We start from the raw sequence: 12,565 nt of genomic DNA on the forward strand, positions 1-12,565 counted from the left end.
CAGAAAATTTTCAGTGCAGACCCACGTCTTCGTATAGCCTCAATAATACGGCACCTCCCTATATTAGGTATTTTGATCATTTGATCATATAAATATTGTAATGGCTTATGACAAAAATTGCATATGCAGGTCCACGTCATCGTATTGACCCAAATATAAAGGCTACATTCGGTATTTTTAAGATTTTAACAGAATTTTATTTGTTTGGATTATTGCCAAAGTCGTTCCAAATGGTGGAGGGTATTCAAAGATCGGTCCTGCCGAAATTACAGCTTTTTTACATGATTTTTTCCAAGATTTATGGAAAAAAATTGCAACCTGGTTCCATCCAGGATCGAACTGGAGACCTTCTGCGTGTAAAGCAGACGTGATAACCGCTACACTATGGAACCACATGGCAACTCTGGTGCAGAAATGTACATATGAAAATCCTTCAATAAAGCTAAATCGTTCGGTACCACTTTATATGGAACTGGACTAAAAAATTATTGACGGGAAAATCTATATTTAAATAGATTCAAAATTCTAGATTTCAAGGAATACTCTTACATTTTGCTAATGAACCTGTTAAAATATAAAAATCAAGGTTTGTTGGTATTGTGGTCCTTCAAAAAATATTCTTTAAAAAATTCACGTTTGTTGATTTTGAAAAATTTTGGTTCAAAATCAAGATTTATTGGTCGTAAGGTCCTTGAAAAAATATGCTTTAAAAATCCAAGGTTATTTGTTCTGTTGTGCTTTCGTTTCCTTTAATTCAATTTTTTTCTTTTAAAATTCCCAGTTTTCTGTGGTCCTGAAAAATATTCTTTGAAAAATTCAAACATGTTCTGCTTGTCCTTATAGGTATCATACCAAAATGTAAACCGATTTTCAATCCTACTTCATACAAACGACCTGTGCTAGATTCTTAAACTAACTTTACATGAACTCATTATTCCAAAGGCTTCATTGTATTGTTAGGTTTTTGCTAGATTAGATCCACATCAAGATTACGCGCAAAGGTTTTCTATTTGGAATCTATTTTGCCCAACCATCGGAGGAATCTATTTTGCTTAACAAAGTATAACCAGCTACCACTTGCCATATATATGTACCACAACGCAGTTATTTCGTTTAAAGCTTAGGTAAAAAACCCAACTGGTTCCATCCAGGATCGAACTGGAGACCTTCTGCGTGTAAAGCAGACGTGATAACCGCTACACTATGGAACCACATGGTAACACTGTTTTTAATATGTTTCAAGTTTTTTTACTTTGGTTTTTTTTTTTAAATTAGTAACTTTTAAAACTTAAACTGTTCACATTGGTAAAACAGTTTTACAGTGTCAAATCCGAATTTTGTTATGCCATTGCTAAATATAAACCACCAAAAACAATATCAAAAATTATTCACCCTGGTTCCATCCAGGATCGAACTGGAGACCTTCTGCGTGTAAAGCAGACGTGATAACCGCTACACTATGGAACCACATGGCAACTCTCTTCCAAAACTTTAGGTTGTCATAATTTTCAATATCCTAAATAAATGTTGATTAGTTGAACCTAGCTTAAATTTTCATTAAAAGAGAAAAAGATGGAAATATCCCTAGAATCTAGAAATAGGTTCTGCATTTGTAAGTTTGTAAGCTTAAAGTTATTGACTTTGGCCGGATAGAACTTTTCACAACCTCCACCATGAGCAATTGAAAAAAAAATTGTGTATTTTCATCCGTTCCGAATTAGTTTTAGCAAGGCATCCTTTGATAGCTAACACTCTTAAGAGTAAAAATGTCTTTAAACCCCGAAATTTAGGTGGAACCATTATACGGGACCTATTTGACAGTGGACAACCATTACGAATTCAAAAACCAATTTTAAAAAAAATCGTTGAGAAATGGATCTAATATATACGTAAACATGGACCCATATAATCCGCCTTTAAACTTACCTACGGACAAAAGATATGCGTGTTCTAAAAAAGTTGTCAAAATGTCAATTCCCTGCCACACTTTTAATTTTCATGAAGAGCAAGTGTCTTATTAACCATTTAAAACAATGCATTGTCTGCCTGCTGTGGGCATTTGATAACCACAGCACAACATTATTATTTGAAAAACTTTTCTTTCATTCCGCACTTTCCAAAACTCATAAATCAATCTCATCAACAACCCTACACATTTTCCTCCAACTACATTCTTGAAAATTGTTTCATTATAATATTCGGCAAAATTTTGATCGTACGAGTTTTACAAAAATGGTTCCATCCAGGATCGAACTGGAGACCTTCTGCGTGTAAAGCAGACGTGATAACCGCTACACTATGGAACCCCACTGCAGTGACGAAAGCTATCGAACAACATTTATTTATGTACAGACACCCTCATAGCAGCAACTGAAAGCTTTAATGTGTCAAGCATTCATCGCATTCGGTATGCTTTACTTGTGTGGCGTTGGGGTTGTATTACACATTTAGCATGGCGAACAATGTGGGTAGCGTGGCCGAGCGGTCTAAGGCGCTGGTTTAAGGCACCAGTCTCTTCGGAGGCGTGGGTTCGAATCCCACCGCTGCCAAGTAGTTTTTTTTTATATTTTTATTTTTTTTAATTTTTTATTTAATGAATTATTTTTATTATATTGTCAATTGTTTAATGCTACTATTATGTAACATACGGGTAACATTAACTATGAGTTATGTTCGTAAATATAAGGATATAAAATAAAAGTATAGAATATATTAAAAAATTTAGCTGTTTATTTATTTTTTTGTATTTTTATTATTTATTATATATTTAATTGTTTTATATGTAAAATAATAAATAGCATGGCTTTTAAGTCATATCTAAATTCAAAAGTTTAATAAAGAAAGAAATCTGAAAGTATTGGTGCATCGAACTCTTCCTCCTGAAATAGAATTGTGTATATAGGTTCGCGATATCGTATAGTTCCCATACAACGTTACCCCCCCCCCCGATATTCGGTATTTTTTATGATTTTAGGGACATTATACACCAGAATTGCTTCAATTTTCGCATTTAAACTTCATAAGGGATACTACACCCTATGACATAGCCCCCATATACCGATACTTCTCTATATTCGGTATTTTGATGATTTTGTCGACATTACTTACCGAAATTGCTACAAATTTCGTATATTAAACCTATGAAATTGTCTATGTAGGTCTACGTCTTCATATAGCCCACATATAACGGCACCTCCATTTATTCGATATTTTGATGATATTACGGACTTTATACTGGAATTGTTCCAAGTTTGATGATATAACGACATTTTTACCGGAATTGTTTCACATTTCGTATTTAAACTTCGTATTGGGTACTACAGCATATGACCAAAAAAAAAAAATTGCGTATGCAGGATCAGATCTTTGTATAACCCCCATATAACGGTTTTCTCTTGAGTGATATTTTCCAACGGAATTTTTTGCAAATTTTTTAAGTTCCTATAAAATTGTGGAGGGTTTTAGAGGTTCGTCCCGGCCGATCTTAGCTGCTTTTGAACTTGTTGCAATTGAAAAATTTAATATTGTCCCCATATATATTTAACTATAGATTTTGGATAGATAAAGTGTTTATGTTTGTTTTAAGGTATTTTAGTCATGTTTTTGAACCGAATAAATGCTATAAATTGGCAGCTTGTTTTCCATACATGTAAGAAATATGTTTGCAAGGAACTGTTTATATTGATCCAAGTTTAGGTATAGTCTCCATAGAACTATTTTACCGGAATTTTTTCAAATTTGGAATTTGAAGTTCGCAATGGGTACTACTTCCTATGACAGAATATTGCTTATATATAAAATGGTGCCTTTCTATATCCGGTATTTTGATGATTTTAGCTACAATATTTACCGGAATTATTTAAAATATGGTGCACGTCTTCGTATAGCCCGCCTATAACGGTATCACAGATTACTAGGTATTTTGATGATTTTAGGTACAATATTTACCGGAATTATTTAAAATATGGTGCACGTCTTCGTATAGCCCGCCTATAACGGTATCACAGATTACTAGGTATTTTGATGATTTCAGCTACATTTTTCAACAGAATTATCTCGAACTTGGTACTTGGATTTCATAATAAGCACCATCCTCGCTGTTAGATAATTGGATGTACAGGTCAGGGTTTTGGAATAGCCCCGTATAATTGCTATTCAGACTTGTATACCCTCCACCATACTATGGAGGGTATATTAATTTTGTCATTCCGTTTGTAACTCCTCGAAATACTCATGTCAGACCCAACAAAGTTTATATATTCTTGATCAGCGTAAAATTCTAAGACGATTTAGCCATGTCCGTCTGTCTGTTGTAATCACGCTATCTTTCGAACAAATTGAGATAGAAAGCTAAAATTTTGCACACATGTATACTTTGCCAGTAGGCAGGTTAAGTTCGTAAATGGGCCATGTAGGTCCAAGAAATCATATAGCCCCCATATAACGGTACCTCCCGATATTCGGTATTTTGATGATTTTTGCGACATTATTCACCGGAATTGTTTCAAATTTGGCATTTGAAGTTCGTAATGGATACTGCAGCATAAAACAGAAAATGGGCCATGTAGGTCCAAGTCTTCGTATAGGTATTTGAATTTCGTAATGGATATTTCAGCCCGTGACAGAAAATTGTCTGTGCAGGTCCACGTCTTTGTATAGCCCCCATATAATGGTACCCCCGATAAACGGTATTTTGATGATTTTAGCGACATTATTTACCGGAATTGTTTCAAATTTGATATTTGAAATTGCAAAGGGATAGTACAGCCTAAGACGGAAAAGTACTGTGCAGGTCCACGTTTTCGTATAGCCCCCTTATATCAGTACCTCCCTATATTCGGTATTTTGATGAATTTGGCGACATTATTCACCAAAATTGTTTCAAATTTGGTATTTGAAGTTCGTAATGGATACTGCAGCCTATGACAGAAAATTGTCTGTGCAGGTCCACGTCTTCGTAAGGTCCCATATATCAGTACCTTCCTATATTCGGTATTTTGAGGAGTTTAGGTACAATACCCACCGATATTGTTTGATATGTCGTATTTGAAGTTCGTAAAGGAAGCTACAGTCTGTGACGAAAAAATTGTTTATGCAGGTCCAGGTCTTCGTATAGCTCCTATATAACGGTACCTCCCTATGTACGGTATTTTGATGATTTTGGCTACATTATTCACCGTTTATTTCAAGTTATCGAATTTGAATATGGTAATGGCTTCAAATTCATTCCAAATGGTGGAAGGTATTCAAAGTTCGGCCCGGCCGAACTTACTGTTTTTTAACTTGTTAGTTCTAACTTCATAATCTTATGGAGTTTCTTGTAATTATATATTGCACTTCTTAATTATTATTTTAAAATTCCTGTTCCACATACACTGTTCTATCCCTTTTCTGAAAAATGTCTTATTTTTATAATTCACATTAAAACAATGTAAAATTCCACTTCATAATTCAATTAATTTTCCCACTAGCAAATTATTTTCAGCCTCAACAAAGTACAAAATTATGTGTTAGTCCTTTATTTCTCTGTTAATTAATTTCATGTACCACTCACAATGCCAGCTAAAGTGGATTATCCTTTGGCTGTGTAACATGAAGGTAACCTGAAATCAACCACCCAGCCATAAGATGAAAAACGTTCGCAGTTTTTAATTTTTTCTCATCACGTTTCACTTTTCCTACAATGCAGCGAGCGGTAGTGAGTGGTGTAAACTGAAGGACATGAAAAATTGGTTACAAAAATAAAACAAAAAAGAACTTTTCAATGAAAAAGGACATTCATACGTGAGATTTCACCAGAAAAGGTGCCAAAAACAATGTAACGAATTTTGATAAAGTTTCTGTTCGGTTCGTGTTTTTTTTTTTTTTCTCTTTTCCAACAAAAGTTCATTATAAAATTTTCTAGAGGACAAAAGTCCTCGAAACAATTGTTGAAATGTTAGCTGCTTTGGAGTAAAAGGACACTGGCTATTTTGGCAAATTATATAATTGTCAACTGTTTGAAAGGTCTTTTTTCGAATTCTATTTTTGAAACGCCATGGAAGTTGTGAAAACGTGATCTGCCATAAAAGGAAAGTAAAGTCTAAAGTTTGACAGAATATAGTGAAGTTGGGAATTTAATTTCTTAAAAGTATTTCTCGAAAATACTCAATCAAGGCCAATGAAGTTGATTAAAGCTAAAGTATAATAATAAGAAACAAGTAAAAAGGAGCTAAGTTTGGCTGGGGACTTAATACCTTCCACCATTTGGAAGGGACTTGAAAAACTTCAAATTTTCAACCAAAAAAAAAAAAAAAAAAAACGGTAAGGAAAAGTCAAAAGTCGAGCGGGGCCGACAATATGATACCTTACGCCACTATGCGTAGTAAGTAAAGCTTTCGTAACAAAATGTTTATATTAGAATTTAAGTGGAGTAGATCATACGAACTATGAACCAAATAACATTGCAGTATAGGGCATGATATGACTTTGATAAGGATTATATTAAAAAATATTTATTGGAATGGTATACCGAATACCGAATGGTAAAATTAGGTTGTATATGAAAAAATCTATTCCATTTCGACTAATATTACATATATGGTGAACAATAATCGTAAAATCGGATGAAGATGTATATCGAAGATTTATAGAAATCTTAACCGATCTCGATAAAATTTGGCAGAGGTATTTTCGAGTAGTATCTGATGCCCGGTATTAAATATTTTTGTGAAGTGCATATTACGCATGTGAGGGAATTTAACACTAAATCGGATGAAATATATACAGGGTAAGATAAAAAACTGCATATTTTTGCATTGTTTTTAAATTTTATTGAATGAAAGCAAAAAATATCGGAAATAGCATCAAATTTTAGATTAAGTTTAGATTTGTTCGAATTGGTCACCTTTGGCACGAACTATGGCCTTCAAACGGCCAAGGTAACCGTCACACGCTATCCGAATGTTCCTCTGTGGTATTTTGGCCCAATCCCGGTGAAGCGCTTGAGGTGATCGAAACTTTGGTATTTTTTAGTGCCAACCTTGTTTTACAAAATACTCCAGACACAATAGTCCATCGGATTGTATCCGGATATTTTGGTGGCCATTGTGCGCTGGAAATGAAGCGAGCAACCTCATTTTATAACCATTCTTGGGTGGCGTGTGCTGAGTGCGATGGTGCTGAGTCCTGTTGAAATGTCCAAGGTATGCAGCTAAAATGTTTGCGTCCTCAAGGCTTTAATACACCCTCCAGAATATATTCGCGATAATATTCGGCATTTATTCTGATGCCACGGTCGATAAATACGAGCGGAGAGCGAATATCGGCTGTTATGGCGGCCCATACCATCGTGTTTGAGTTCCTGTCCCCAATCGAAGGTGCACATTTTCAGCTGACCTGTTTAGCAAGTAAACACGATCATTTGGGTTGTTTACAAACTGCTGGACAACGAATGTTTTCTCATCGGAGAAAACCAAATTCGGTAGTTCACCATTTTCGGCCAAGTGAAGCAACTCTTTAGCTCTTTTGAGTGTAGTTTCTTTCTGTAGTGGTGTAAATTCTTGCACTTTTTGGAATTTCAATAGCTTTACCCCGAGCTCATTTTTCAATATCTGCCGAATGGAATATTGCGATATGTTCAGCTCACGTGCCATTGCGACGCGGGTTTCGATCAAGTCGCTTCCTTACCTTTCGAAGCATTTCTGCTGATGTTGCTGTTTTCATCCGTCCACTTCCTTGACGTCGGACTACGCTACCAGTATCACGGAGTGATGGTACGAGACACAAAAGATTTATTCATATTTAAATGCTGGAGTGCTCTAACGATAGCCACTTGTGGTTTTCCAGCCAAATATAAAGGAATCACACTATCACGCTTGAATTCCATCGCGAATAACTTTTTTTCTGGAAAAGTCTAACCAAAATGTTTTTGTACGCTTGTAAACAATATAATGAGCTGTCACTGGAATAATTTTAACAGCTTTCGGACGAGTGGCTTAGAAATGACAACAGTCTGAAGTTGGTTACAGAATATTCATCTCACTCTGTATGGGCTATACGAAGACGTGGACCTGCAGATGGAATTTTCTGTTGTAGATTGTAGCACCCTTTAAGATATTCGAATACGAATTACGAAACAATTCCGGTCTATAATGTCTTCAAAATCATGAAAATACCCAATATCGGAGGCAGCGTTATATGGGGGCTATACGATGAAGTGGGGCTGCATACACAATTTTGTCATAGGTTGTTATCCGTTTTTGTCACAGGCTGTAGTACCTATTAAGATCTCCAATTACAAAATGTGAAACAATTCCGGTGAAAATTGCCGTTAAAATCATTAAAATACCTAATATTGGAAGGAACCTATGCGAAGACGTGAACCTCCATACGCAATTTTTTGTTAAAGGTGAACTTGCAGACGCATTTTCTTTCATAGGCTGTAGCACCTATTAAGATCTTCAAATACGAAATTTGCAACAAGTCCGGTAAGTTATTTCGCCAAAATACTGAATATGGAGAGTTACAGGACGGGGACCTTCATACGCAATTTTTTTTTCATAGGCTGAAGTGTTCATTAAGATCTCCAAATACGAAGTTTGGAACCTGGACCTGCATACACATTTTTTTTTAATAGGCTGTAGTGTTCATTAGGATCTCCAAATACGAAGTTAAAAATAATTCCCCTGAAATATGTCATTAAAACCATGAAAATACCAAATATCGGGAGGTACTGTTATATGTGAGTTATGCGAAAACGGGGACCGACAATGCCTATTTACAAACTTAATCTAAACGCCATAATTTTTCAAATCTCTTTCTCAAATCGTACGAATGATAGCGTGATTATAACAGACAGACGGACTTCACTAGATCGACTTAGAATTTTACCCTGATCCAGAATATATTTACTTTTTACGGTCTATCATGAATATTTCATTTATGAAATGACAAAGTTAATATACCTTCAATCGAATGGTGGAGGGTATAAAAACTGCTGGGAAAACAACCACGGTTTATTTCGTTCTAATTAGAGATGAATAGCCAGCTTCTATTTGGAGCAGGGTAGACGAGAGCCAAGCAGAATGATGATGCAGTGAGGGATGGAGAGAGTTCAAATCAGAGATGTTCACAATCATCGTGACATTTCAAGCCGTCTCCCACAGATATTTCGAGGTGTTACAAATAAAAGGTCCAAATTGAAAATACCCCCTTAAATTAGGGAGGGTACAAAACGAAACGAATTGTGCATGGTGACTACTAACTTTGGCCCACAAATTTTTTTGGCATTTAAATAACTAAACTAACAAACAATAAAAGAAATTCAACAAAAAATAATGGCATTAATGAGATCATCGTTATTTTTAAAAAATGTATGCCACATGCACATTAATGCAGGCGATTTTATTGAAAATTCTAATTTGGCAACCCTGCCCGCATAATGGTAGCGTGGCCGAGCGGTCTAAGGCGCTGGTTTAAGGCACCAGTCTCTTCGGAGGCGTGGGTTCGAATCCCACCGCTGCCAAGTAGATTTTTTGAAAAATTTTCTTATTAAATATATTTTTGCTATTTTTTTGCAGTTTCCAACAAAATAACAAACTTATTACAAAGCAAATAAATATATATAACCCTCCTTGTAATCATTTTATTTATAACTCACATAAGTTTATCACAAAACAAAAATTACTTTAACAATCCAAGAAAAGTTTTAGTTTTACAAAAGCTCAAGGAAAAAAGTACTCCCTTTATCATAAAATGTACATTAAAAACTTTTTAGGGTGGCATGCACAATTTTGGGTATTTTTTTTTTTTCATTTCCATACTTGCATTACCCCGTGCATTGGCATTGTTATTCAGATGTTCTTCATCATCATCATCATCGTGAACTGATGCTGTTCCCCAACAAAACATTCATCCATCTAAACTTTTTGGCACACACAATAAATATCATTATGAGTTCTTTAAGATTGAACGCGCTGTAATCTTACCAGGTATTCAAATGAAAGTAGTACCCTAAACATCTTTGTGCAATTTGAAACTTTGTGTGCAATTTTATTTTTTTATTTCTTTGTAAGAAAATCTAATAAATAAACCAAAAGTTTATTTTTCATTTGCTTTATTTGTGGAACTTTTGTAGAAAAAAACATTAATTTTACTTATGCACTGCATATGACATTGCCAAAGAAGGGTGCATTTTTATACCCTCCACCATAGAACATAGAACGAAAATAGTTAAAAACGCTGTAAGTTCGGCCGGGCCGTAAAGTCAATGGAACTGGTTTCCTGCTGATTGGTTGTTATCTATTTCGAGTTTCTAATTACAAATTCAAAAATTCTGGTAAAATTGTGTCTATTATCAGCAAAATACTAAATATTCGGAGCTACCGCCTTATAAGTTATTAAGACAGAACCCATTACAAACTACCTACCGAATTTTAAACAATTACCCGAAAAAATGTGGCGAAAATCAAGAGAATACCGAATATCGGAAAGTACTGAAACATGGGGAGCTATAGGCATGATGGGCTATATCGATCCACGATATCGTATAGCCACCATGCGACGGTCCCGCAAGATATTTGGTATTTTGAAAATTTTTCCACATTTTTCAATGTAATTGTCTGAAATTCTACACAAGAAGTTTTTTCTTTTTACTTTACCCCTTGAAAGAGAATTGTGTAAATAGGTCCCCGACATCGTATAGCCCCCGAAGAACGGCACCCGCTGATATTCGGTATTTAGATTATTTTAGCGACATCGTATTCAAAGTTTGTAATGGGTAATACATCCAATGATAAAATTACCTATGCAGGACCACGTCTTCGTATGGCCCCAAGCAACGGTTTTTCTTTGAGCGGTATTCTTCCACGGAACTTCTTGTTTTGAAATTTTGCATGTTTCTTAAAATTGCTTCTTTTCTGCTTCTTTTTATACCCTACACCACAAGGTGGTCAGGGTATTATGTCTTTGTGCATTTGTTTGTAACAGGCAAAAGGAAAGGAGATAGACCCATAGTTCCTTTTGATGATCTGATAGAATCACATTCTGAGTCGATTTATGCATGTCCGTCCGTCCGTCAGTCCGTCTGTCCATGTATTTTTGTAAACAAAGTACAGGTCGCATTTATTGCCCGATCCAGATGAAATTTTGCACATATCATTTGTTTGGTCCAAGGACGAACCCTATTGAAATTGGAGATAATCGGTCAAAATTTAGATATAGCTCCCATATATATCTTCGTCCGATTTGCTTTTTATTGTGCACCAAACGTGTAATATCAGCCTGAATTGTATGGAATTTTGCATATGCACCCAAATTAGGCCTGAAAATAAGTGTGCCAAATTTGATCGAAATCGGTTCAGATATAGCCATAGCTCCCATATATATTGTTCATCCGATTTGTTATTTTTGCCCTCCGCAGCCGTAATATGCACTCTGCAACAACAATATTTGGGGAAATTCATCAAATACATCTCGGAAATACATTTGCTAAATTTTATCGAGATCGGTTCAGATTTGGATATAGCTTCCATATATAACTTCGTCCGATTTACCTTGGATTGTGTACCAAACGTCCAATATTTGTCTAAATGATACGGAATTTGGCACTTACGACCGAATTGAGTGTAGAAGCTAGTATGTCAAATTTGGTGAAGATCGGTTCAGATATAGCTATAGCTTCCATATACTTATATTATGCATCCGATTTGTTATATTTGTTACCCACAACCGTAATATGCACTCCGTAACAACGATATTCATGGAAATATATCAAATACAGCTCAGAAATATCTTTGCTAAATTTTATCGAGATCGGTTCAGATTATGATATAGCTCCTATATATATCTTTTTCCGATTTCAATTTAATTGTGCGCCAAATGGGCAATACATTTCCGAAATTAAAAGATACAAATGCCTCGGCATATTTAGTCCTTTGAACTTTAAATTATAATTATAATCATAGCTTGTATGATTGAATACTCCCATAAAAACTTTTAATTGTTATGCGGAGCTCTTCTAAATTAGCAAAGTGGTGTAGGGTATCATAAAGTCGGCCCCGCCCTACTTTAAGACTTTCTTTACTGGTTTATTGTTAAAATTGTTTTTTAAGGATCTTACATATGTTTTCAACGACAAGCAATCAAATAAATAAACTAAACTATTTACTGCGAATTTTCAAGGACCTTCATAGCACTCACCGTGGAGTTTTCACAAATATCTTTTAAAACTGTATCTTTAAAAATGAAGTTTGAGCACCTCAAATGAATATTAATTTTTAAAAATATTTTTCCAAATTTTTTTTCTATAATATTTTTTGAAGCACCTCAAGATTTAAGTTTCTCTTAACCTTTAACGTGGGTTTAAAAAATATCACTTTCCCCAATTAACATTGATTTTTTAAAAGTATTTGTTCAACATGGATTTTTTTCAATTATTTTTCTTAGGAAAAATAACAATGTTAATTGATTTTTTAAAAATATTTTTTTTTTTTTGAAACCTGAAGTCAACGTGGATTATTCAAACATATTTTTCAAGGTTTCCCAATCAACGTAGATTTTTTATAAATATTTTTTCAAGGGTCAC

The 12,565-nt window shown here is 34.7% G+C and overlaps 6 non-coding genes across 6 annotated transcripts; 2 read left to right on the forward strand and 4 right to left on the reverse strand.

Annotated features, from left to right (window-relative positions):
- Positions 1-319: 319 nt before the first annotated feature.
- Positions 320-392, reverse strand: TRNAV-UAC (transfer RNA valine (anticodon UAC)). The gene has a single exon. It is a non-coding gene; the product is annotated as a tRNA-Val (tRNA).
- A 746-nt stretch (positions 393-1,138) lies between these two features.
- Positions 1,139-1,211, reverse strand: TRNAV-UAC (transfer RNA valine (anticodon UAC)). Its single transcript has one exon. It is a non-coding gene; the product is annotated as a tRNA-Val (tRNA).
- A 183-nt stretch (positions 1,212-1,394) lies between these two features.
- Positions 1,395-1,467, reverse strand: TRNAV-UAC (transfer RNA valine (anticodon UAC)). The gene has a single exon. It is a non-coding gene; the product is annotated as a tRNA-Val (tRNA).
- Positions 1,468-2,233: 766 nt separating this feature from the next.
- TRNAV-UAC (transfer RNA valine (anticodon UAC)) lies at positions 2,234-2,306 on the reverse strand. Its single transcript has one exon. It is a non-coding gene; the product is annotated as a tRNA-Val (tRNA).
- Positions 2,307-2,467: 161 nt separating this feature from the next.
- Positions 2,468-2,549, forward strand: TRNAL-AAG (transfer RNA leucine (anticodon AAG)). The gene has a single exon. It is a non-coding gene; the product is annotated as a tRNA-Leu (tRNA).
- A 6,874-nt stretch (positions 2,550-9,423) lies between these two features.
- Positions 9,424-9,505, forward strand: TRNAL-AAG (transfer RNA leucine (anticodon AAG)). Its single transcript has one exon. It is a non-coding gene; the product is annotated as a tRNA-Leu (tRNA).
- The last annotated feature ends 3,060 nt before the right edge of the window (positions 9,506-12,565 follow it).

Source organism: Musca domestica, unplaced genomic scaffold (assembly GCF_030504385.1).
Source record: "Musca domestica strain aabys unplaced genomic scaffold, Musca_domestica.polishedcontigs.V.1.1 50, whole genome shotgun sequence".
Taxonomy (NCBI): Eukaryota; Metazoa; Arthropoda; class Insecta; order Diptera; family Muscidae; genus Musca; species Musca domestica.